Below are 25,893 nucleotides of genomic sequence, written 5' to 3'. Positions count from 1 at the left end.
CTAATACCCTAGACACATTTACCACTTAAGCCGAAACTTAACGTTCCCATTTCTGATTAATACGTCTTTTGGTTTAAACCCAGAAAGGGTATATAGTTAGTGTGAAACGATGGGAATTTAGTCAAATATTTATTTTGATTATAATAACGTTAAGCCGTTTCTCGGCTTAAGTCGTAAGTGTGCCTAGGGCATAAATAGGGTGAATTGCCAACAATTTTTGACTGTCCGATCTGATATTCCGGTTTTTCTGAGTGACCTTTAAACTATCCGGTTATAAAAATTTCGAATGGATGATTGTAAATTTTACCATCCTAGATTTCTCGGTGTATGATTAAACATTGAAAAAAAAAAATAAAAATTCTCAATTTTTAATGGTTAGGGAGATATACTCTGTCTTCATTCACTGAGAAAATAGAGGGTGCGATTAACATCTTTTTCCTCAGAAATTTAACACCTTTTATGTGTAAAAATATATCAACATTTTTTAATGTTAATTTTACACCTTTCTAAGGGTAAAATTAACATGAAAAAGGGTACCTTTAACCCCTAATACACCTAAAAAGGGTCATATTTACACCTATTTTGGATCAATACTGCAGGGTAAAATTTACATTTCGGGAATGTTATTTTAACTTTTTCGGATTTCTCTCAGTGTACGTTCTCCTACTGGATACACTTCATTAATAATTGTTAAATTGTCTACCAAAGAAGAATATAATTTATTCTCTGAAAATCTGTACACTCACCTGTTAAACCAGTACATAATGCTATGCCTTTTGATACACTTCTAAGTATAACTTTCACACTCAATTAACCTAAGTGCCATCTTCTATGTTTCAGAAACCGCAAAAACAATTTCAATTGTCTCATATCCAATTACCAATGTATTTAATATTTTATTTTAAAAGTACACATGTATTAGTAATTTATACATTTGGGGTTAGAATGTATCAAACTCCTCCTCGACACCTCAGAAGGTCTTCACTGGCGCAAGTGATTAGCGGAGTTCCATTGAATTGCAGAGTACCCAAACTATCAATTGATCGCAAAACTTTACAAATTACTGTGCTGTATTCATGAATATCTAATGGACTTTCTGCAATTGTTCCTCCATGCACCTGAATTTTCACACGAAGACACTTTTATTGCCTGGGATTTGTGGATATTTGTCTTTTAATATTTGCCAATGGACTGCAATTGGAGGGGTTGTTTTGGGGTGGTCTCATGAATAAAGGACAATTTGTTTGTTTGTCTCTGACAACTGAAATTTCCGGTAAAGATTTTTCCCCATTCTATCCACACCCCAACCCCCTGGTGATGGTCATTTTCCGTGAAAAGACATTGTCTCAATTTTCCTTGAAGCTTACCTTCGTTTTTTTTGCAAAATCTGGGTAGGAAGAATGATTGACAGGCTCAAAAATAAAATGACCAATATTGAATTTCATAGGTTTAAGTGGAATGGGGGATGAAAATTGCTTTCCCGCCGTTTTTCCTGGGATGGTAAAAAGATATTCCAATGTGGAGGGAAATGTAGCTTCATCGCGCTATTTAGCAGTAGCTGAGACACTAAATTCGAGTGAGAAGAACGAAAAAAGCTACCCCAGTAAAAATGGTTGCGCCTCGGCTGAGCGACAAATTCCAAGTGTCTTGGGAATCGTCTGTGGAGCTTTTCACCACAGTCGCGTCGCGCATCTCTCGTGGGGAATTATTCCGCCAAGATACTTTGATGAGAAAATGAAATCCAATTTGGAATATATAATTGCGTACTTTTGCACGGTAGAACCTCAAGAGACACAAATCATATCTGACACGTGACTATGGGTTGTATGTTGTGAAATATGAGTCAGCGTGTCGCGCTGAGGAGTGTTGATTTAATAGCTTACATAGCCCATCAAGTTGACAATATTTTCTTCTAACCCAATCCCACAGCACAGTGAGCAAGTCAGGCATCTGGAGCACCCAAGGAAAGGTAATTTGAGTAGGTTTCTATGTAATAGAATTCTCACATATCATCTGTATTAATGATTAATTTTACGTAGTCCAGTGGAAGCGACGTTAGTCGATTTTTCTCTCCTCGCTCTTCTTTTTTTTTTGTTTAGCCCCTTATACCCATCCCGCGGATCTGGTACATAAGATATATCGAGAATTGTCAGATCACTTCATCTTCTTGCGTTCCTCTCATTATTTCACAATTTCTGTTCTCATGTATGGGGAGAACCCGGTGAATTTTGTGCTAAATGTAGCCTTGAACCTCAATTTTTACATACAATTCTGTGCCATTCTTTCTGCTCCCCCTCAATCCTCACCATATGGCTTAGGCCAGGGAAACAATAAAAACTAACACCTTTCGTACCACGGGAATAGCATATGAGAGGCTTGATGCTATAGAAAAGCTAGCAAGAGGAAGCCTATAAGTCTGTTTGAGCTCAGAAGAACTGTGATTCTTTAATTGAAATATCAAAAGTCAATTTGGACTGGTTACCAAAAGAGTTTTAAGAAGGCAAATATGTCTAGGGTTAAAGAAAAGTGGTGTGTTGCATAAAATAATTGATTTTGCTCATGGCTAAATTCCTGGTTATACTAGACAATTGTCTAATTGAATAAAAACATCAAGGGAATCTGGAATAAAACATGGCAATTCTGAAATTTTAAAATTCTATATTTTCAAAAAAAAAAAAAAAAAGATCGAGGTTTCAAATTTTCACTATAGAGTAAAGTACTCTCCTTTCGAACGTTCATGCCTTCGAATAATGTGAATTTTCTTTAAGTTTTCCTAAGAGCCTTAAACATTTCTATTAAATATTAGTGAGCTTATTATCAATTGTTGTTGATAATTATGTGACAATTATGTGGAAATCTCTTAGGAAATGTAAGAGAAATTCACATTATTTGAAGGCATGAACGTTCGAAAGCAGAGTACTTTCCCCTAGTTACAGTGCCGCTCAATATTTTGAAGACACCTATTTTTTCATCTTTTCTCACCAAATTTTAATTAATAACCTTTAAAACAAGCATAAATTACAACTAGTGCAATCTGAAGCCCCATATCTAATTTAGTTTTACAGTACTGTCTCTCTATATGCACAGTTTGGGTACTTTTTTTGACAGTTCTCTCTCTGAATATGCACAACTTTTTTTGAAATTCCCAACGGTTTTTTTTTCTTTCTTTTAATAAATTATCATTTTTATATTCTTCTAGAATTTCCCGTGTTATTTTAAATATAATATGAGACAGAAAAAATAAAATTAAGAAAATTAAAAACAAGAAAAATTAGTTAGGGGAAAGTGGTCTGCCTTTGAACGTAAAATGATGTTCAAAATTTCAGATTTTTTGCAGAGTAAACTACAACATGAGTTTTACTTTTCACTACACCAAAATATTCTCTTGTTCATTAAGCTTCTATGCTTACCCCATTCAGGACTCGCAAGTCCTCAGTTTTTCCTGGTGAGGAACTTAAAAATGTTATGACGATATATTCAAAGGCAGCCTGCATGGTCTGCCTTTGAATGTATTTGGGCAGCCTTTGAATCTTAATTTTTCACTGAGAATATTAGGGCTGTAAGATTAAGTGGCCCATAATTTATTAGCATGAACCCTAATGCACTCAATAAAACCACCACTGTAATCAAAAGTCATTATACAACAACATTTTTTACATTTTTCTGAAGCACTGTTTTTCACTTGAAAATTTGTAATAAAACGCCATTGAAGTTAACAAATGTCAGTTTGAAATATCCTGGCCGGAGTAAGATAGCATGTTATAAGTATTTGTATGACATTCGTCAGACCAAAGTAGGAGTTCTATTCTGCTCCTGGACAGGAAGCTGTCAGATGTTTCAATGCATGGAAAGAGAGGATTCAAAGGCACACAACATTAAGATTCAAAGGCTGCCGCAGAGCAATATTTGCAAACTTTTATCACTCACAAAATTTGTCTCATCTGAATCAAAATGTATTTGGAGAAATACCATCCAAGAATAACCTTCTATGACTCACAATAGAAGATTTGTTCGAAATATTATTTTAATTATGAAAAAACACATGAATTGTAGAACATCAAAATTACAGTTTAGAGCTCAGATTCGTTTTTTTGCCCTAGCACCTAGAAAATAAGAGCTAGGCTCTGCATTTTTTGATGACTTGTGAGGATTATGAATAGCTATCTAATAGTTAATAGAAAAGAATTTATGCTTTAAAGAAAACTGAAAAAATTACAATATTCAAAGGCTGCCGCATTCAAAGGCAGACCACTTTCCCCTACCAAGAAAATAATTTTCTTTATTACTTTTTCAAAATGTAAACAAATTGATTTTGAATGCAACCGACACAAAAGCTGTGCATATAGAGAGTGTACATATAGAGAGACAGCACTGTACCTTTTTTGACAGTTGGTAGTACTGTATCCAGTTTAGATACTCATATCCAAAATCATCAAAAATAGATACTAACATTCAATTGAGTATTTTGTTTATACCAATTACGCAAATTGTTCAATTCCAAAAAATAATAACAAAAGGGTGTTTTAACAACATACATTTGCTTGTTTTTATATGAAATAATAATAAAAACAGTTATTATAGGGCAAAGAATAGTTAAATAAGAAACTTGAATACTTTGTTTATAATTCCATGGAATAATAATGCTAAATGGGTAAAAAACGGTGTCAGTTACCTGCAAAACTCAGTATCATGGTTTATTAGCACAAAGAAAATGAATCCATTAGAAATATTGCACAAAAATTAAAAGTTTCCATAGGCGCTGTTGAGAATGCCATCTAGATTTTCAAGAAAACTAATGACCCAGCCTGGAAAGTCTTTAGGGGCGGACTTTATGCTTTAAGGAAACGAGGTCCACCAAGTCGACCAAGTGCGACTTGAGTCAAACCAAGACCAGCAATTGGTTATAAGGCCGTTTACATTGTACATTTAAGGATCTTCCGAAGGGTTTTCCGAATAGTAACAGAAGTTATGGAATCTTGTATGGAGCAAAATGTGTTAAAAAATCTGAACTAACAGAATGAATTCGACTCCAGTTCGCCTTGTAAGTAAGTAAGGCATTATAGAACCAAAAATCTTTTTATTTGCTTAAAACGCTCTTTTTTAAAGTTAATCCGGTATTCGTCGTGTGGTAGAGGAATAGCCCAGAATAAAAGTCTTTTCTTCCCAGAGCTTTCGATGCCCTACGCACCTTCTACAGCGGCTGAAGGAAAAATTTTTATTCAAAAATTAACATTGATTTACATCAAATCTTATCCACACTTACTCGAAAATGTCACAATGTTAATTTTTGAATAAAAATATTTCCTTCAGCCACTGAAGAAGGTGCGTAGGGCACCAAAAGCTCTGGGAAGAAAAGACTTTTATTCTGGGCTATTCCTCTCCCTCCCGACGAACACCGGATTAACTTTCAAGAAGTGATTATACGTCGGTTTTCCTTATTGTTAAAACGCTCTTAGTTCTATCACTGAAATTAACTTATAATAATTAAAGTGACGCACTCTTGATGATCTTAAGAGCTTCTATAGGAATTTCAACAGAAAATTCCCACTTTATCGTTCAAAAGTGCACTAAAAGACTTGTCTAATACTTGGTTCTATAAGGCAGCTCTTTTGTTTTTAGGGAGTGTCCTATGACAATAAGCTATTTAGAAATATCTAATCTTAAGGTTTTTTTCAAGCTCGTAAAAAACCAAAATATAGGGCAATGGGCAAAATAGGCAGTGTAGAATGAATGGCTAAATATTTTTCTTGGTATTGCATCTCATGGTGGGAAATTTTTCGTTGGCTGTGTTCAATACGAAGTCACATGATATCAAAATATGGGGAAAATCCATCGACAAATGTCTTTGATTTGCATGCTTTTAATTTTTTTGCTATTTTCATTATTCTTTGTAAAAAGTGTCGTGATTTTTTGAAAAATATACAGTCTTTATATATCTCTTAAGTAATTAAAATAATCGAAAGTGGTGCAAAGTTAATTTCAAGGGTGGAAAAAAGGGTGTTTACATCCTCCCCAGAAAGTGTTACTTCTACCCCAGGTATTTTGTGAAAAGAGAAAAATGCACAGTGAAACAAATTTTATTTTTATGGAAAACTCAATTATTTTTCAGCATCCACATTACCTTCGATATATTGCCTATACCCAAGGGTAAAACATAAGCAGAGAAATATATTCCAAAAAATAACTGTGTGCTTGGAAAATCACCTCAAATTCGCATCTATCGAAAACGTTTACATGTGCCCCAGTCTCCCCTAGCTGTTTTCTTAGAATTTGAGGAATTGGATTAACTATTAAAATATAATATTATAATTGGCCAAATTAATTTATAACACATTGAAAAAAATGAATTGTGCAAAGCATAAATCGTCCGAAGGTAGCGCGCTTTCCCCAATTTAAAAAAGATTCTAAAAATCATGGCTATGAATACGAGTTTAATCTGGGATGTACGATTGAACTACAGAATCACAGTAGCTGTGAATATGTAGTATCAGGTAAAATATCCCAAGTAAAGTGCCACTTCCGGGAATTATTTTTCCAGCTTCTTGTCCAAATCATCCAGGGGGAAAAATTGAAGGTTGCGCTATAATTTTTCTGTGGCATTGCAAAATCTTTTGGTTTGCTGTATAATTGTGTAATTGGCATGAGAATTTCTGAGATGGATAATGTTTTTTTTTTCTTGTTACCCATCAAGTATGGCCAGAATATATAAGATGTATTCTATGTCATTTCTGTGTACCCATCAATTTCCCTCTGGCTCCCCCGATACACCGCCATTCTATTGTATGGCCTGTCGAAATACATACGAACCAAAACAAGTTGAAATCCTCTTAGTGTTCAATTGTCTATCTCTCTCTCTCACTCTCTACCAGAAGATTCTATTCTATTCTAGAGGCCAAGGTCATCACTTTTTACCAATACACTGGTGAACCCCTCATTCACGCTCCCATATACTAGCATTTGCCGTTGCAGTGGTATTGGGCTGTGAAAAATGATTAGATTAAATTCAGGGTCGCAATTGGGAATGAGGTGGGAAACTTCCTGGGACACACGTCCGCCCCCCTCGGCACTTTGTCCACTTGGGTATGGTACTTGTTCTGCACAGGCCTACTACAGCCCTGCAGGCTCAAGGTACTTAATGGGTGGTATGATGTGATCTCAGGAAGACCTTGAGGCAATGGAGAAGTGCATCAGAGAGAAGGTCCATCTGGCAGTTGGAGCAAAGTGCAGAAACTCACACTCTGGTGCTGTGAGTCACATCCCATCCTCATCGACCTCCAACATCAGCCCAAAATCCGTTCGAATGTGAGCGTGCTCTGGGTGGAATTTCACTGTGTTTTTCAGCCCCAAAGCACACAAGTTCATCCGCTGGTACCGAGCGCAGGCGCACATCGATTTTCCAGTGCTTTTCACTGAACACAACTCTGTGTGTTCCAATCATTTTTCGCGGGCCTGTGTCTGTGTGTGTGAGTTGCTAGTTTCCGAAATGACGTTGGAAAATTCAATGTCGCATCAATTCATATCCCAGTGAAAATTTCAACAAGACACATCGCAGAGCTTTCAAGTCCCTCAACCAGCCTACTACCTCAGATCCTACCTTCTACTCTCCCTAGCTAGAACCTCCTCCAAAACCCTATCCCAAACAGTATTTTCTTTTTTTTTTTGCTTTTTTTTCATTTTGTTTTTACAATTTTTTTATCCCAGTTGTGTAAGTTTTTCAAAAAAAACCGTTGACGCAATATATACAAAAAATTGGTTGGGAAGCCAAATTTTAAGTGTTTGATAAAAGTAACTAGAAATTTTTATTAGTGTTTCAAAATATTATGCAATTTCTCCAAGTGACATTGAACACAGCTGTACCAGAAGCCGAGCTAGAGATCATCAGTATCTGAGGTAAGTTTATAGATTGTTGTCTTATCTCCATCCATAATTGCACTTTTACCCTTGACATCCCCTGGTAGAAAAAGTCATATCTAGCAATAAAAAAAAAAATAAAGTATGCCCCCCTGCCGTGCCCCCTATGAACACCACTAAAATTAATCAACACACATACTGAGTGAATTTTCTAAATGCGCAGTTTCTGAAATTGCTGCCACCTCGCCAGTGCTGCAATTTATTGCCATTTCGTCCCCCTTTCGATTTAGCCCAAAGTGAAATTCCACCTCATCCAGATACCCTAATACCCATCTATATTACCCCTGAGCCTTGCTCCGACCCCTACAAAGTCACAAATAAAAAATCAACCTCATCCACTACTGTCCGGGTTGTCAGGGTGGTTGGAAAATTTTCATGTAGTCCAATGAGACTTTGTGGTGTGATCAATTGTTCAAATATTAATGTGGTGAAATATAAACATACACACACACAGCCACACACAACAAAAAATTGAAAAGGCCAAGTTGAGAAAAGAAGCGGAAAACCAAAGCGGTGAGAACAAAGAAAATTGGACAGAAAAAAAGGAGTGTGGAAAATTTTTCTACTGGGGTGCGCGCCAAAAAAAGGGGTTCAAAATGCAAAATAAGAATAAGAATTCTTCATAGTGGCATTTGCAAAATGCATCTGGCAAAAGTATACTATGGAGATATCCCCGGCTTACCCCTAAAATCCTTGAACTCCCCCTATTCAGTATCGATCGTGTGAGCAACCCCACAATGGGCGCGACAACCCCTCTTTGGAGAACGATTACTGGCTTCTAACCCGTTGTCTCCTTCATCCTCTCGTCGGTATCCCAATGACTCTATATTGTTCCCTAATGCTCCCCAAGGATAAAGCCTGCAAATACTCTAAGGACATCTGAAGAAGAAAACCCTCTATCTCTCCAATTACTATAATAACCACACCGTACCAAAAAAGAAACTCAGAAAAAACTTAAGAAGACAATTCGTAAGATTTCAAGGAATTATCCCTGGAGAAATAACTAAAGAGATAATGGTGTATTATTATCAATTAACACATACCCCAAACAGAGAAAACAAAGGACACTCATGTAGGAAGAGCATATTCTCATGAAGAAAATTCTCTTCCATTTTCAGCACCTTTTACCTCTTTCCCCCCGCCCCCCCTTCCTCAAGTGAAGAGGTCACCGAGGGCGAAGCGTAATGATGGCAAAAATAGAAAACAATCATGAGCAAACATGCGAAGCATTGGATGGAATTACCAGGGAATTATGTCGAAATCGATGGGCATTGACATTCAATTATTACTTTTTGCTCCTCTCACCCAGGAGTAAATTTTCCTCCCATTTGGCAAAATTTCCAAAAACAAATCCACCAAAACGTGCCACAAACCCAAAATACCATCCATTCCTCCACCCAGAAAAGTAAAAAAATTTGATCTTAACCTACATCAATGCCGTATAGTTTAAAATTGGGACTCACTGGGAATGAGAGAAAATTTTCAAGGATTGGTCCATGGAGATGGGGTGGGGACATGTCCCCAGGAGTAAAAGAGACAGACGCAAATCTTATCGGGATGCACACCGTATGAGATAAAATTTTCCAGCCTGGCAACAGCCACCTCGATGCACGTCGAAGGTCAGAAATGCAAGACCCAGTGATATCCCCATGGACATATTCCCCTCCTCACACACCCCGCTAAATTTTATTCCTGATGGGCGTGAGTGATTTGGAAAATCATTTCCGGTCGCCAGTTTTTCCGTTTCATTTTTTTTTCTGTTGCCATTAACCACCCCTCTTCTCCGGAAACACGCGCACAGAAAAGAAGCCCATGTTTTGCTGCCAGTGACAACGGAATAGCCCTGACCTTGCTCTGCTTCCAGAGCCTGCGTCAGCATCAGCAGCCCCGGACGATCGATACGGCAGCATCGTCCCTCCCGCTACAAAATTTTCCAGCTCTCTCCAGCATACAGGAAAATATTATGGATGACTATCTTCTAGCGCGTGCAGAATATATGGGAATATTTCCCACCCATTGCCACACATGTGGGATAACACCCAGCCACAGGAATGGGAAAATGAGAAACTGGGAAATCAGTCAAGGACTTTCAATTGATGCTTCGTTCGTTCTTTCCATATATACCCTTACCTTCAGGAATGCACTGTGTTCAAGCCACAAATTGAATTACGTGTGATGAAATATCACAGCATTATTAGCACTAAAGGAATTTTCAATAAGGAGGAAAGTAAAGAAAACAGCCCTCTATAAAATATTAATCACTTTAAATAAACCTACTTTTTAATCATGACACAAACGTGCATTTCCTAGAACAAAGACCTTGAGCAATGAAAAATCTTCTGAAAAAAGTGCGAGGAATCTTTAAAATTGTACAACATTTTTTCCCGAAAATATGTCTATCCCAATTTTAATAATTCTTTTGTCTTTAGAAAATTTAACAACTTAACCTGAGGTGACATGATAACGTATTTTCGATACTATCGACTGTCGATTCTGAAAAATTTAAACGATAGCTGCACTTCCTGTAACTAATATAGATGTTTATCAACAGTCTCATCCTTTTAAGCATGTCTCAATGAATGGCCCAACAATCCGTAAAAGTCGATATTCACTTAATCTAACAGATATAGATTTATCGATACTGTCGATTCGATAGTGTCGAAAAGTTATCATTTCACTCCTGATTTTCTCCTGATCTGAAATAAACTTTTTAATAGTTCAAGGTCCTTTTAGAAGAATATTACGGTCTTACGTTGACTTTCTGTATCACTCAACTTATAAATAAATATAAATAATTATAAAATGACAACTTGGGCTAGCGACCGCCACTATCCTACTATTGATGGTTACTCATAGACTTATACGGTCTTCAGGCTAAAGGTTTAGCCCAATTCCCGAAGGTCTCAAAATCAAAAATAGTGAAGAAATTCACTAGAATCCCGTATAATTTATCATTAATATCCAACTCTAAGTCAAAATTTTTCAATAAATCTTAGGGTCGAAGGAACACCTCTTCGACAGGGAACCCCTATCGACACTTTTTGTCAAAATCTTTAAATTTATTTAAAGTGTTTAAAAAAATGTAAATAATATGACATTTTTTCTTAGTCTACGTTTTCTGATATTCCAAATGGTACAGAGTAGAGTGTCAATAAGTCCTGACACGACTTCTTAAATTGTCATTAGATGTTCCTTTCACCCTAATTGAGAAGAATTTAGAGAAGGCCATATGGCTTAGCCTTAGATCTGAAGCCCTACTAGTCTTATGTCATGAAATAATTAAACACTTTATATTTAAAATTGGATTGTGATTTTAGGTTATTCAACGGTTAGTTCAAATTAAACTTCAAAGTTCAATGTGACATTTCGATCTGTCAGCTGTCATTTAGCTATCAAAAGCTCTATGACAAAATCAATTTAACTTAAAAGACATAATCCCAAGTTACATTTTATTTTGTAGATCGTATTTATAGAATTTTGTCAGAAATGTCCTAGGTAGTCCTACAACTTAAGCCGAGACTTAACGTAATTATAACCAAAATAATGATCAGACTACATTCCTATCAGTTTGCTACTTAAGTCGTCTCTCGACTTAAGCTGTGAGTTTTACTAGGGCAAAATCGTTATTGTAACAAGCGGAGGAAATTAAACCAAAATCCCGAACACCAAAATCCCGAAAGGGACAAAATCCCAAAATCCGAAATCTCGTATGTTCAAAATCCTGAAAGGGATGAAATTATTTGGAGGATAATGTATAGAATATGGAGAATACTTTCCCAAAACACAGAAAATTTCCCTTTACCTCCAGCAAGCGCGGATTCAATCGTGAGATTGGCTATGACACTTTTAAGTATTCGGGATGGCTTTTGGGATTTTGGCATTCGGGATTTTGACCAGGACCCGAAATGAACACATGTTCATCGCGTATCCATGGGCACATGAGCGTCCGGAAATTGGTTAAGCTAGTATAGCCAGTCAGTCAGAACTTGTGGCTTCTAGCTCAGTTGTTAGAGTACTCGTATAGCTAACGAAAGGTCTCTAGTGGGATCCTGGCTGGAGTCTGGAATTTGAGTGTAATTTGCTCTGACTGACTCTCATTGAATTGCATTGACCCTTTATAAGTAATTCGGAATAAACTAATCAGAGTTCTAGAACTTCTTAAAAAATAACAATTAAAAGTCATTTAAAAAACCATTAACACTAAACCTACCAAAACCGGCAAGAAGACCGGCCAAATTAACCGGTTTATAAACTTTTTAAACGGTACAATGTCGCTATCAAGCTTTATGAATTTCTTAAAATTTGCATGTAATATATTTTTTAGTGTTTAAATTTTATTATTTTCCTGTTTTCCAAGAAAAAAATTGTTGAGTATCCTACCCTACCGCGGTTTGTCATTTAATCGAGCGCACTATATCACCAAAAACGGTCGGTATAGGTTTAGTGTTAAACTAGGGGCCTCTCGGCATTTAATTTTTCCATACGTTTTTGCATAGAAGCACTGAAGACTATTGGAAAGTTTTTTCTTAAAGAGAATTGACTTATAAGTTTGATATATTTCGAAATCGTGCATTAAAAGCTATGTAAAATACATATTTAAGTGAAAAGTAAAAAATAGCTTCATTTTTTATTACGCTTGATGGGCCACTGGTTAAACACTCTTCTATAATGCAGCCCGTCTGGTTCTTGGGATCCAGCCTGGTTTGATACTTAAAATCGTACAAAATCTATCAATTTTTTATTACAAACCTATAATAAATAAAATGCTCCAGATTTTTTGTATTGCTTTTTTTGGAATTGAAAAACGTTAAATGAAAAATAGATAAACACACATTGGGATTAATACAATCCAATCCTATCCTGGGACTGACTTGCTAAGTACCTTGAGATTATTGCAATTGATTTCGGGATTGAGTTTTGGGACTCCTTAGAAACCGTTCAACTCAAAAATGGAGATTGATTTGATAACGCCTTTTAATTGATATTTAAGTCATTTTAATATTACTTCTGTCCTTTTAAATTATCGATCTGATGGCATCTCAGATTGGTTCCATTACCAATCATTTTGGCATTGACTTTATACTGATGTGGGTCTAGTGGGATCTACTATACCAAATTCTGGAATTGTTTCAGTCCCATTTTGGTACTGATCTATCCATTGAATTCAATTCTACGGGGACTGATTTTAAATATTTTCGTCAAAAATTTAGTGGTAAGAGGGGTTTTTACTGCTCTACTCCCTTACTTGATTTCCCTGAAGCGTAGTGCAAGTGTGCCAAATTTCGGCATAGTTGCATGCAAGCGCCAAAGTCTCAAGTTTGAAATGCAATATCTTTGATAGAAATTGATTTTTTTATTCCTTCTACTTAAGGAGTGTTGTTCAGAACCTTGTAGACAGTTTATCGTCTTTATTTACTTTAAAATTATTCTTAATACATTTCAAAATAAATAAAAATATAGACATAGCTTTGGTGCCCTATTTCGGCCACCTTCATTCTCATAGTACCTTGCCCTTCAGGAATTCTTTCAATATCTTTTCATATCATCTAGTTTGTCAAAGCTACATATTTTGTTAGTCTTTTGCATTGTATAATCTCCAGAGTACGTAAAAACTAAAAATTCATGGAAATTCGAGGAACATAAAAGGTGGCCGGAATTGCAAGCTGGCCGGAATTTGGCACACTTACCCTATCTGATTCTTGTACACTTGGTTGGTTTTCGAGATATCTTTGATGCAAAGATATCTCGATAAATCATACTATTCGAGACTACAGCTCCTCTGGTGTCAGTTTTACAAATTTCATCTATTCTAAAGAATTATAGGGCTTTCAAAGGCCTTTAGTTCTCTCCATATAAAAAATTATATCGATTCAGTGGAATCGGAGCTATAGTTACCCAAGTACCAAAAATAGCAAAAATAATTTTGCCTATACTGCAGGCGAAAAAACACAATTGATATCAAAATGATACGAATTTTTGTTGATCATGAGACCCAATATTGCTTTTTAACTTTACTTTAACTGCCAAATCGACTCATTATTGACATTTAAAATCAAGCACTCTTAGAAAAGTTTAGACGTGATTACTAATGAAAATTAGTTGTTCGGGCGATTATTATCAAATCTATTTAAAATAGTTCTTATATTCTTAAAACATTATACTCATAATAAATTTATTAGTAGTGAGAATATAAGAAAATATTTACGTGGATAAGTTGCGGCAATTATTTCATAATGCTTTCATACAATTATATTTGCATGTGTTAATTAAATGAAATCATTATCCCAACTAATATTGGTCACTAATTCCTTTTAGTTCTCACAACCAATGTAAATAGATGGGCCTATATTTTCATAAAGTTATGACTACTTTTCCAATAGTAAAGAGTGGTTTTTATTTTAGTAATGCGTTGAAGCTCTTTCGAATTTTAAGCAACAAATAAGAAATATGCATCACAATGAATGCTATATAGTAACCACAACTAATATGATATAGTTATTACAGCCAATAAGATGGGTATCAACCCCATTTATTTAGTAATTGGAACTAATATGTTATAGTACCCATTACTATTTTGATTTAGTTGTGATAACTAAATGAAAAGGATACTTTAACTAACTGTGGTCAACTATTTCATTTAGTTACCCAAACTAAATATATAGTTGGGTCTATATTTACTATATTTTATAGTTCTAATAACTGCATATGAGCTTGTACGAACTAATTTTTTCTAAGAGTGAGCCAAAAGCATTCCTTAAAGAAAACCCTCATACACCGCAATCAATGAATTATAAAAACGTGATCAAAGATTTATGGTGCACAACAAGAACCCCCATTTGTGATATATAAACTTTAAACATATGAAAAAGTTCTCTTTTCCACGAAATATAGAAAAAAAATTAGACACCCACGTAAAGGTGACATACAGGTGAACAATATTTGTCCTTTGTTGAATTGAAGCTCAATAAATCATGAAATCACTGCTCAACAATTCATCTAGGTGGATTTTTTCAGAGAAAAAAGGACACAGTCGGAAGAATGTGATGAAATTCAGAATAGTGACTAACCCCTTGATGGATGGGAAGTTTTTTTTTGGGGAGTCGAAGAATAATTTGCATGAAAAGTGTGACTTCTGGATGATGCTAGAGATTATAGCTTATGTAAGATTTTTGTGTGGGAGATAATTCTACTCAATTGTTGAGTCATCCAATCATTAATTCACATTGGCACATACAATTATAAATAAATTTATCATATTTATAACTGCCTAACGTACGTGCGTCTTCAATTGCAACTCATCAGAAAAAAAAGCTCTCCGGGACTCCCATATATTCTCCAATTAAATATATCTACTTTTGTATGAAATTTCATGCTAAGCATGAAAGGATACATGAAAGGGTGGATGTTGAGTGAGAAGACTTTTATAAAAAAAAAATGTGAATACTTGATAAAAATTGCAATAAGATGAAAATAGAACACATTTTGATGGCAACAAATGCGACTGGGGAGGAATATGAGGTGGAACAAAAAGAGGTTTTCAAAAGCTTGCACCTGCGTAGTTGGACCTTTCAATTAGAAAGCTTTTTCCCATACCATCCATGTTAGCAAGTAAAAAAAAAATAGAGAGTATGAGTGAGATGGCAAATGGCGATAAAGGTGAAAACTTAGATATTTCTCCTCATTCTAAAAATCCACCCACAATACATCCAACTTTTTTCTACAATCATTCTATATAGTGCTTCATGCACAATGGCAAATTTTCATCAGAGAGCAAATGAGTATATCATGAGAATTGTACCTAAAAATACAATTCACATCGGGCCCCATTAAATGCGGATGTAAAATTAAACTGATCCTGACCAAAACGTGGGCGAAAGAATTTCTCTATACACGCGACGTTCTGGAATGTTTAAAATTCCACACAAAATTTACAGCAAAATTTTCACATTTGAAGGAAAAATTGCCAGAGAGAGTGACAGAAAAATGAGGAATAGAGAATGAAAAGCTCTGCTCTTGGCATTGCTAGGCATTCAAGTGTGAAAAAGAGATGAAAATAGGCATGAAAAAAAAATAATGATAAAATGCCAAGTTATTCAGATGATATTTTAATGGTTCTCTCGTGTGGCGTGAAGTTTGACTCTGCTATATAGATTTTTTTTACTTGTTCATCCGGAGGGTGATGTGGATGGAAAATGCTACGTGAACTTGTCACACCGATTTAAATCTTAGAGATATTGCCAGAAAAAATCCCACATTGTCAGTTCTTCCCCAACACACTCGTCAATTATTTCGGATGTTTTAGAAAAAAAAAGAATGTGAATAGCAAAAAAGATCTTACAATTCAATGCCAGGGCTTTTCGCAAAGCGCTAGGATTCTTTGTTAAGCATATACAAAAGCAAAGTGTTACAAAAACTTTATCTAGATATCACTATATCAAAAATTATGTTTGGAAAAAGAACAATGTTACAAATTCCGTTGAGCAACTGTCATTTCAAATTCATCTTACGTTGACACTTCGAACTGTCAGCTGTCACTCTAGAATTTAAGCATGTTACTCATTATTTTCAAATGATTCAAAAAAATTCAAAATAGGATTTCAATCTAGTAGGGGAAAGTCGTCTGCCTTTAAATGCAGCAGCCTTCAAATGTTGCGATTTTCTCGTTGTTCTCAAAAGCATAAATTATATTCGATTAACTATTTGGTAGCTATCCATCATCCTCACAAATCATCAAAAAATGGAGAGCCTAGCTCCTATTTCCTAGATGCTAGATCAAAAAAAAATGAAAATGAGCTCTAAATTGAAATTTTGATGTTCCACAAATCATGTGATTTTTCATAGTAAAAATCATTTTACAAATAAATCTTCCATTGTGACACATAGAAGGTTAATCAGGCTTAATATTTCTGTTAATACATTTTGGTTCAGATGACACAATTTTTGTGGGTGGCAAAAATTTGCAAATATCACCCTGCAGCAGCCTTTAAATGCTAATGTCGTGTGCCTTTAAATCCTATCTTTCCATACATCAAAACATGTGAAATCGAACTCCTGCTTTTCTCTGACGAACGTCATACAAATACTTATAACCTGCTATCTTGCTCCGGCCGGGATGTTTCAAGTTGACAATTTTCAACTTCAATGGCTTTTTCTTCCAAATTTTCAAGTGCAAAACAGTGCTTCAGAAAAATGTGAAGAAAAGTTATTGTTTAATGTCTTTTGACTGCAGTGATGATTTTAGTGAGTGCGTTAGGCTTCAACCTAATCATTTATAGCCCATTTAGTTTTATTGATTCAATATTCTCAGTGAAAAAAAAAACATTTAAAGGCAGCTGCCTCGCGTTTAAAGGCAGACTATGCCAGCTGCCTTCATACAAATCGACATCACTTTTTTAATTTCCTCAGAAGGAAAAACTGAGGACTTGTAAGTGCTAAATGAGGTAATCATATACGCCGAATGAACAAGAGAATTTTTTGGTGTAGTTGAAAATAAAATCCATTTTGTGGATTCTTCAGAAAAAAATCTTAAATTTGGAACTCCATTTTTCGTTTGAAGGCAGACGACTTTCCCCTATACATAAATTATTTAAATAAAATTGGTATAAATTTAATATAACCTAAAAAAAAACAAAAAGGCCTTTGAAAATAGATTAAAAAAAAAACTTTCGATTCTTTATACGATACTAATTTAATTCAAATCAAGGACAGTATGTCCTCTATACAAGAATTAGCCCTAAACATAACGATTGTGATGTTGGACTGAGGAATGAGTGGAAGACACATGATTTACTGCCTAGGAAGGGAATTCCAAAGAATGACACCTTGCATAAAGAAAGAATTGCAAAAATTGCGACTCCCTGATCTGGGCACACGGAGACACGAAGACCTAGCAGAGGATCCAGGAACTACGAGCTCTTCAAGATACCGGGGCTTACCGGTGCAAAGAAGTCGGGAAATAAAGTCCACCACACGAACTTCAAGATAGGAGAACAGTGGTAGACCGAGAATGCAGTTTGTAAAAACAGAAACACGATCATCACTAATACTGATACTGTCACTAATCACTGACTGAGAAAAAAAGAGGGTGCGATTAACTTTTTTCCCTCATAACTTTAATACCTTTTAGATATAAAAATATATTAACATTTTTTAATGTTAATTTTACACCTCTTTAAGGGTAAAATTAACCTGAACAACGGTAACTTCAACAACCAATACACCTAAAAATGGTAATATTTACACCGATTTTGGATCAATACTGCAGGGAAAAATTAAAAATTCCGGAATGTTATTTTAAGTTTTTCGGATTTCTCTCAGTAATGAGACAGTAATAAGTCAGAAGGCTCTATTCAATAATAACCTTTTGAAGAGATGAAGCCACTTCAATGCCAAGCGAAATATGTTCGAAAACCCAAAGTGTAATTTCATATATACACCGCTTTAGTGTGACTGTTCTAGGATTTCCAATATTCGGTATTCTTTTGACACTTCAATTGTCAAGAACATTAACAACAGTTCGAAAACATTTCCTGTCAAACCAATTTGAAAATTAACTGGAAATTTAAAGTACAATTTCAAGTATCGTCGCGTCGATTGAATCAGCAGCTGTGCAAACTGCATTTGCTTTGTGTCTGTATTCCTTGTAAACGACAAGCAGCGATGCGTCATTTACGATGAATGCAGACACAAAACAAATTCAGTTAGCACAGTTACTGATCCAACCGATCCAACCGACCGATATTCTGCGCTTTAGCGCTGCCTGTTCTCGATTTCGAATATTGGGTATTCTATTGTAACTTTAATCGTCAATAACGTCAACAAGAGTGCGAAAATGTTTGCTGCCAAACCAATTCGAAAATTGATCGAAAATCTAAAAAATAAATTCACATATTCGTCGCTTTAGCGCTGAATGTTCTTCGATTTCAAATTTTCGGTATTCTCTTGACACTTCAATCGCAAACAACAGTACGTAAACGTTTGCTGCCAAATCAATCCGAAAATCGACTGTAAGTCTAAAATACAAGTTCACATATTCGGCACTTTAGCGCTGGCTGTTCTTCGATTTCGAATATACGGTATTTTTAACACATAAGGCCATATATATTCGAATCGTTACCGTATCTTCGAATCGGCGAACTCTCAAATTGAGAAGGTTATCACTGAACGTAAGGAGTATTGAGACTTATAAATATTAACAAAAATAATTGAAAATTAATCATTCGTATTTATTTATATTGAAGAAAGGCCATAGGGGAGACCAGGGTAGAATTATCTACCAAATGAAGTTTTTTATTGCGTATAATTAGTACAAAAAATATTTGTGGGAGGCTGATAAATATTTTGATAGTTTGGAATTAGAAAATTTACATCTGAAAATAAGATTAAAATATCTTCTATTTAAATATTGGTAGATTTGCTGACAAATTTGAATTTAAATTGTCAGTTGAAATTTAACTGTCAGAAAAAATTATTCTCTACCACATCAAAATATGTATTTAAACTTATAAAAAGTAGTACAAATATTTTCTTAATTTAGATACAATTTTTTTACTTTTCCGACAGAATTTAGACTAATAATAACGATTACTTCAAAGAAAGTTCACAGACAAGGAAATTAACTCTAACTTTAATAATTATTTAAAACTTAAATTTGTTTAATAAATTCTGTTATTATGGCTCCGGCACACCTTTTAGATCAGGAAAATTTCATGTAATTGAAATTAGAATCCCTGTCTTTCTCACATGTTTTGCATATGTCTATCCTACTCTTTTGGACTCTTCTTCTTCTATTAAACATCACAACAAATTCAATTTAGCTCAATCGAATTTGGAATGTGAAAGAATGGGATAGACATATGTAAAGCGTGTGAGAAAGAAAGGGATTTGAATTTTGACTTTATCAAATATTCCTGATCTAAAAGATGTGGCGGAGCCATTATCATTAGCTTTCATTCAAAACAAATTACTTTATATTTTATTTGCTTTTTTTAGCTCCAATCAATAACAAAAAGCTTATTAAATCTGAATGATCAATAAGAATAAATAATACAATACGTATATTTACTATTTATTAGGTAAGGCGATAGCAGTATTAGTCAGTGGTATAGTTAGACAGCGAAGTGTTATAAGTTTCCCTTAGAAAGAATAATGAGCAAACTATTATTTAATCAGAGTTGGGTCGAAGGAACACCTATTCGGCAAGGAACATTTATTGGCAATTTCGTCAAAAAATTGATCTAATAAAATTCAAATAATATGTAATTTTTCATTAATTTACGCCCTCCTGTAAAGATAAGTGCCAATAAGTGTTCCTTCGATCTAAATTAACTACCTTCCTAATCATTAAAATATTTATTAGCCTGATTGAAACATGTTTTTCACAAATTTTAGACAAGGAAGAAATTCAATGACTGGCTAATATTCTACCTCGGTCTCCCCTAAAAAAATTATTTATTCTTTTGTCAATTTTTGCAAAGCATTCGATGTTGTTTTAAGTTCAAGTAGATAAATTGAAAACTTTTAATAAAAATCTTAGAAAACTGGCAATTACTAACTTAGTAATGTTATTTTTTATAAACTAAAACTTTAAATTTTTAATCGCCCTATTTAAAAATTTAAATACTAACCGATAAAAATACTGCTTTCAAGCTTGAAAATCATTAGAGTTCTTTATCCAATAAACATGTAAAAGTCTTTGTAATGTTTAACAAAAAAAAAACTTGGCAATGATGTAGGTTGTTGCTAACATTTCATGAATTAAAGCTTCGAGCAATATATACAACAAACGACACACAAGCACAATTTCTGTGACGGAAAAAATTCCCATTTAAATATTCTATCGTCGTTGGATTACGTAAGGCAGTCAATTGTTTGAATATTGGTGCAATTTAGAATGGCAAATTGCATTTAAAGGCTCTTTAGTTGAATTTTTATCGCTCTATTGACTTACTTACTCCATTATTTACCATTAACATTGGTAACAAAATGAAAATTACAACACCATTGATTTTTGGTGTTGAAGAGGATCTGATGTAAAATGAATAAAAAATCTGCAGAAGAGGTTATTTTATTGACCAGGATATTATGAGATTAATATTGAGCTATAAAATGGTCAAGAAAATGTTAAAAAGTGTACGTGAGGGAAATTTTTGCTTGTAAAATTTCATGTGATTTTCCGCCAAACTTGAACTTTTCCCGTGCCTGAAGCTAAGCGATTTTGTGGTGATTGAGGCACGGTGTTAGAGCCATAAATAGCATCACATTTAAGTGGCTTCATCATGGTATGAAAACATTAATATAGCGCTTAGAGTAGAATTTTTCTTTTTTTTTTCTTTTTTTTCTGTATACACCCAGCAAATTCTATTTATCCACATTTATTTCTAATCAAGCGACATTTTCAATCTAACCCTCAAATATATAAACAACCACTACCATCTTCTTGGCCAGAACTAAGAAAATCATTGTGAAAATATAAACACTGAGGTAGAACCACCCACCAACTTTTGGGAACCTGCCCATGGTAAATCGATATAGAAGTTTCAAGAAAGAACTTTCTTCGTCAGCATTGCTGCTCCTGTCGAATTTTGGCACGGAATAGCATCTTCCGATTCCACTTGAATGCCACAAGTTGACTCTACAAAGTTTTCTCTGCTCTCCAATTTGTTCCAATTCCAAAACGCCTCCACATGATGCTCGAAAAGCCCTAGTATTGATTTTCAATTCTTCCACCAAGTTCTCAGTTAATCTCCCAACCCTTCCATCCCAAGTTACGACCTCGATATGTAAGCATTACTCTGGAAAATTCAATTGCAATTTGCAAAACTACCCTTAAGCTCAAAATACAAACTAATAATATGCCCTGGATCTCCATTGGTAACCAGCATACGTAATAAAATTTCCAGGGCTTCCCGGTACTCTGGAATCCTTCAAACCTGATAATATTATATTAGAAGAATAAATTTTCCTAGGCAGAGTCATAAATACGCAAAGTTTCAATGAGGTTATTAAGGTAAAGTGCCCTCGAGTCGATCGGTTCCTCGACTCAACCGGTGATCAATATTTGAATGTTTTAATGGTGAATTTCTATAAAATTGTCACTGATTCGTATTTATTTATGGTATAATTGACCTATTAATGTTAGATCATACGCCAAGTATTAGTGCAAATATAAATAAATTGAATAAATAACCTTGTAAATAACTCTACCGGTCGAATTAAGGAACCGGTCGACTTGAGGGCACTTTACCTTACTTAGGTCCTATTAATTTCGTTTGATGATATTTCTGTATTTCCACTAACGTAATGAAATGGAAATACTACAAAATGAATGCCTAAGTTACATATGTCGTCATTACGTACAGTCAAACTATTTATTAGCACAAATAATCTCATTTACAAAAATTAGCGAAAAGTACCCATGTTTCGTACGATCCCAAGCTTCATAATGACGACATTTGTCCTAAGTTTCTGAATTTAAAAATTATGGGAAAGTTGCGAAATTTTATTAGTATTATTAATAATTATTATTAATTATTGCGAAGTTACATTTTTTTCAGGAACATAAGAAAAATCTAGTCATTACGAAGCTGGAGATCGTACGAAGTATGGGCACTTTCTCCAAACGTAATTTAGAAGTTCAGCAGTAGAAAAATTTTCAAAAAAAGTTTTGACAAAAGGATGGGCCTCGAGTGGGTCAGTGGATAGAGTAGTAGCTCTATGACTGCGAGGTCTGGGGTTCAAAGCTGAGCAGCAGCAGAAAAAGATTTCTCATGCCATATCGGCTTTGAATTCGTCCAGTGAATGAATGAATAGTAATGTCAATGGTGCATATTGACAAAAAAGTGAACCGCCTAAACAATAGAGGCTGGTACGAGAACGAGTTTCGATGTGAAAGTGGTACTTCAATCGATACAAATATTCGCTGTCACTGATCCCAAACACACACCGAGAAGGGATGCTGTGATATAGTAACGGCACTGACTGCTCACAGAGCTGCGATATAGAGCGGCTACCCGTATCGGGGGATAAGATAGAATAGGAGTGGGGAAGCATAAGGGGCCCAATTGGTGGCCTGGATGCATCGGAATATCCGAAATGGAGAACTGACCCCTGGCAAAATCTTATCTTATCTTATCTTTGACAAAAGGATAATAAAAATGTTTACCTTTTACCTGAAATTATCTTACAAGCTAATCAATAAAAGTATAAAAGTAAACCCCAAATTGCTCAGATCTAAATTTAGTATTTTACTGACCTAAAGTTAATTTAATTACTTCTCTTCTTATACTATTTAATGCAAGATTATTACAATTGCAGAAATATTTAAAGTAAGGCTAATCTAGAATTAATTGTATATATGCCCCAATAAAGATTTATGGTCAGACTGTCCATGGAAATGTCTATAAATTTGGCCAAAGTCAACACAACCAAACAATGAAATATGGTAAATTTTAAAATGTGAATCATAGAATTTTTAAGAAATAAACTATTTGATGGATTAATGCAGTCCAGAGAGAATAAAAATCATACAAATTTATGTGATACGAGTAGACTAGGGTAAATGTCCTAATTCAAAACCATTTCCAGACGCTTTAACTTTGACAGAAGATTCAACACATTAAGTTCAATTTTTTCTGAAGAGAATTACATAAATTTGCTCCTTGACTCTTCTAGAATTTTTCTGTTTAGAGAAAATTCTTTAAATATAATTTGAAAACTTCTTAAATACAAGAAAAACACACAAGTGCAAAATGCTTCTATTGGAAACAAATTAATCCAAATGGAGATAAGGGAAAGTTTCTAATTGGAGACAAACAGTGTAAGTGAAACCGCGACGAAAGGCTTCTAAAACCTTGTTTAGTTGCTCCTGAGTGCAGGATTTGTTCTTATTCCTGGTCTTTTCTCCTTTCCCATCTGAGACAATAAGAAAACCTCTCCAAAAGAATTATATTTCCGGAGTTTCCTATTGAACCATTTGCAGACACTTCAGAAAAAACCCTTTTTGTTCACAAAATAGGTAATTATTTCATTTGAAAACTTCACGTATAAAGATTAGCATTTAATTTAACTAAAATTAGCTAGAAATATGACATAAATGTTAAACAAAACGAATAAATAATAGTCACCTCATTGTGTTTTTCATTGGGAAACAAGGTCAATCGATAAAAAAATAAAAAAATTAACTAAATAATGAAACTGTGGTATAGAAAATAGATAAATATAGTAATTTAGTACTGTATTTATCATGAAAACAGTGACGTTTCCATTTAGGGTAGCGAAAAATTTCCATTTGGAGCAGGTTTTGAATTAACATAATTTATCCTGTCCGATGAATTGTCTGCAAATTTTCCACTTTGGTTGTAAAAAAAATTAAAACAATTTTTTTATTCAATAATAATAAGTGAATAAATCATATTGAACATCAAAATATTTGAAAAAAAGTAACAACAAATTCGATTTTAAATATCCCAATAAAATATCATCAGTAGAACTGCCCGCCGAAATGTCCACAGATTTCTACAAAACAACCATCAATTTTTGAAATATCAGTCGTAAAATATGATAAATCTTTAAATTTGTATTAAAAAATCTCCAAGAAATAAGTAATTCAAGAAGACAGATCAATTGACATCATATAGATTTTTCATAGGACTGTCTGATGAAATGTCTGAAAGTTTTCCATTTTGATTATAGGAAAAAATAGTTTTCAACATTTTAACAAAGAAATTTAAAAAAAATCTTATTGAACCTCAAAATATTTGAGAAAAAACCAAGAATAAATTAAATATAAAATATCCCAATAAAAAATCAACAGTGGAACTGTCTGACGAAATGTCTAATGATTTCTGCAAAAGAACCATTAAGAAAGAGTGAAAATGTCGACCATAAAAAGTGATAAATTTCCGAATTTGTAATAGAAAAGATTCCAGAAGTACGTTGTTTTACAATAAAAGTCAGTAGCAGTTGCCAAAACATCATATCGATATATCATAGGACTGTCTGACGAAATGTCTGGAAATTTTCCAATTAATACGAAATTATAGGATGGAGAGGATAAATATAAATTTTATAAAAAAAATATCACAACATAATATAAACAGTGGAACTGTCGGAGGAAATGCCCACAGATTTTTTAATTACTTTCTGGGACAGTATCATTAAAAACACTTTGAAACACCTCTCAGGATGAACAATTGCAAATGCATGCGTAGAGTATTTCATCATCCTATTCTCTAGAGTTTTAAGCACTTGAAAGTCCTTCAAATAGGCCACGCCCTATAATGCACACACACATTTGCTAGGGAGAAAGCTCCAGAAAGCCTCCCTTCCTATATTCTGCATCTGCATGAAAAAGGGATAAATTGGTGCAACCTTGCATATCATGGGGAAATGCTATTGTGTTTGTTACCTTCCATGATGCAAATAAGGCCTCCCACCTATTTTTCTGGACTCTCCAGGCTTGATGACAATTGTTAGTGCGTGCATTAACGGGAGCTTTTTATCGGAAATTTCCAGGGATATGAGTTTCCCTTGGGATCCGGGACTCATCACCCCCAAAGCTGGAATATTTCTCCAATATTTTCCACAATGGTCTTTTCCTTTGTTCTCTAGCCGGCCGCCCAAGAAAATTCCTCATCCACACTCCATTGGGGAACTGCGTCGTGACAGCCAAAAATTTTGCTGGTATTCGTGTGTTTGAAAGTAAACATTGAACAAAATTCGGCTATACTTTTCGAATGCGCATATGAAATTCCCCCCGCAATTATTTTGGCGCTGAACGGGCGGAGGTATGGACTGTTTGGGCAAGACACGGAGGCGCTCAAGGGGTGAACTACGGACCAGCGCGCTAGTGATGTGAGCAGAATTCAAGTTCACTGTCAAGGTCGCATGGTGTTTCGCATGCGCAGTCTGCATTGCAGACCGTCAATTGAGCACAAATCACGAAGGGAGACACCATACAGTTTCACTGTTGCAAAAATTCAT

The 25,893-nt window shown here is 34.6% G+C and overlaps 1 long non-coding RNA gene across 2 annotated transcripts in view; it reads left to right on the top strand.

The window, feature by feature from the left end:
• Positions 1-7,371: 7,371 nt before the first annotated feature.
• The window catches only part of LOC129798252 (uncharacterized), a 50,254-nt gene continuing 31,732 nt past the window's right edge, over positions 7,372-25,893 (top strand). For both annotated transcript variants that reach the window (XR_008751402.1, XR_008751401.1), the window contains exon 1: positions 7,372-7,890. This is a non-coding gene — a long non-coding RNA (uncharacterized LOC129798252). The remainder of the gene's footprint in view (positions 7,891-25,893) is intronic.

This window comes from Phlebotomus papatasi, chromosome 1 (genome assembly GCF_024763615.1).
Source record: "Phlebotomus papatasi isolate M1 chromosome 1, Ppap_2.1, whole genome shotgun sequence".
Taxonomy (NCBI): domain Eukaryota; kingdom Metazoa; phylum Arthropoda; class Insecta; order Diptera; family Psychodidae; genus Phlebotomus; species Phlebotomus papatasi.
This window is presented reverse-complemented; position numbering and strand designations above follow the sequence as displayed.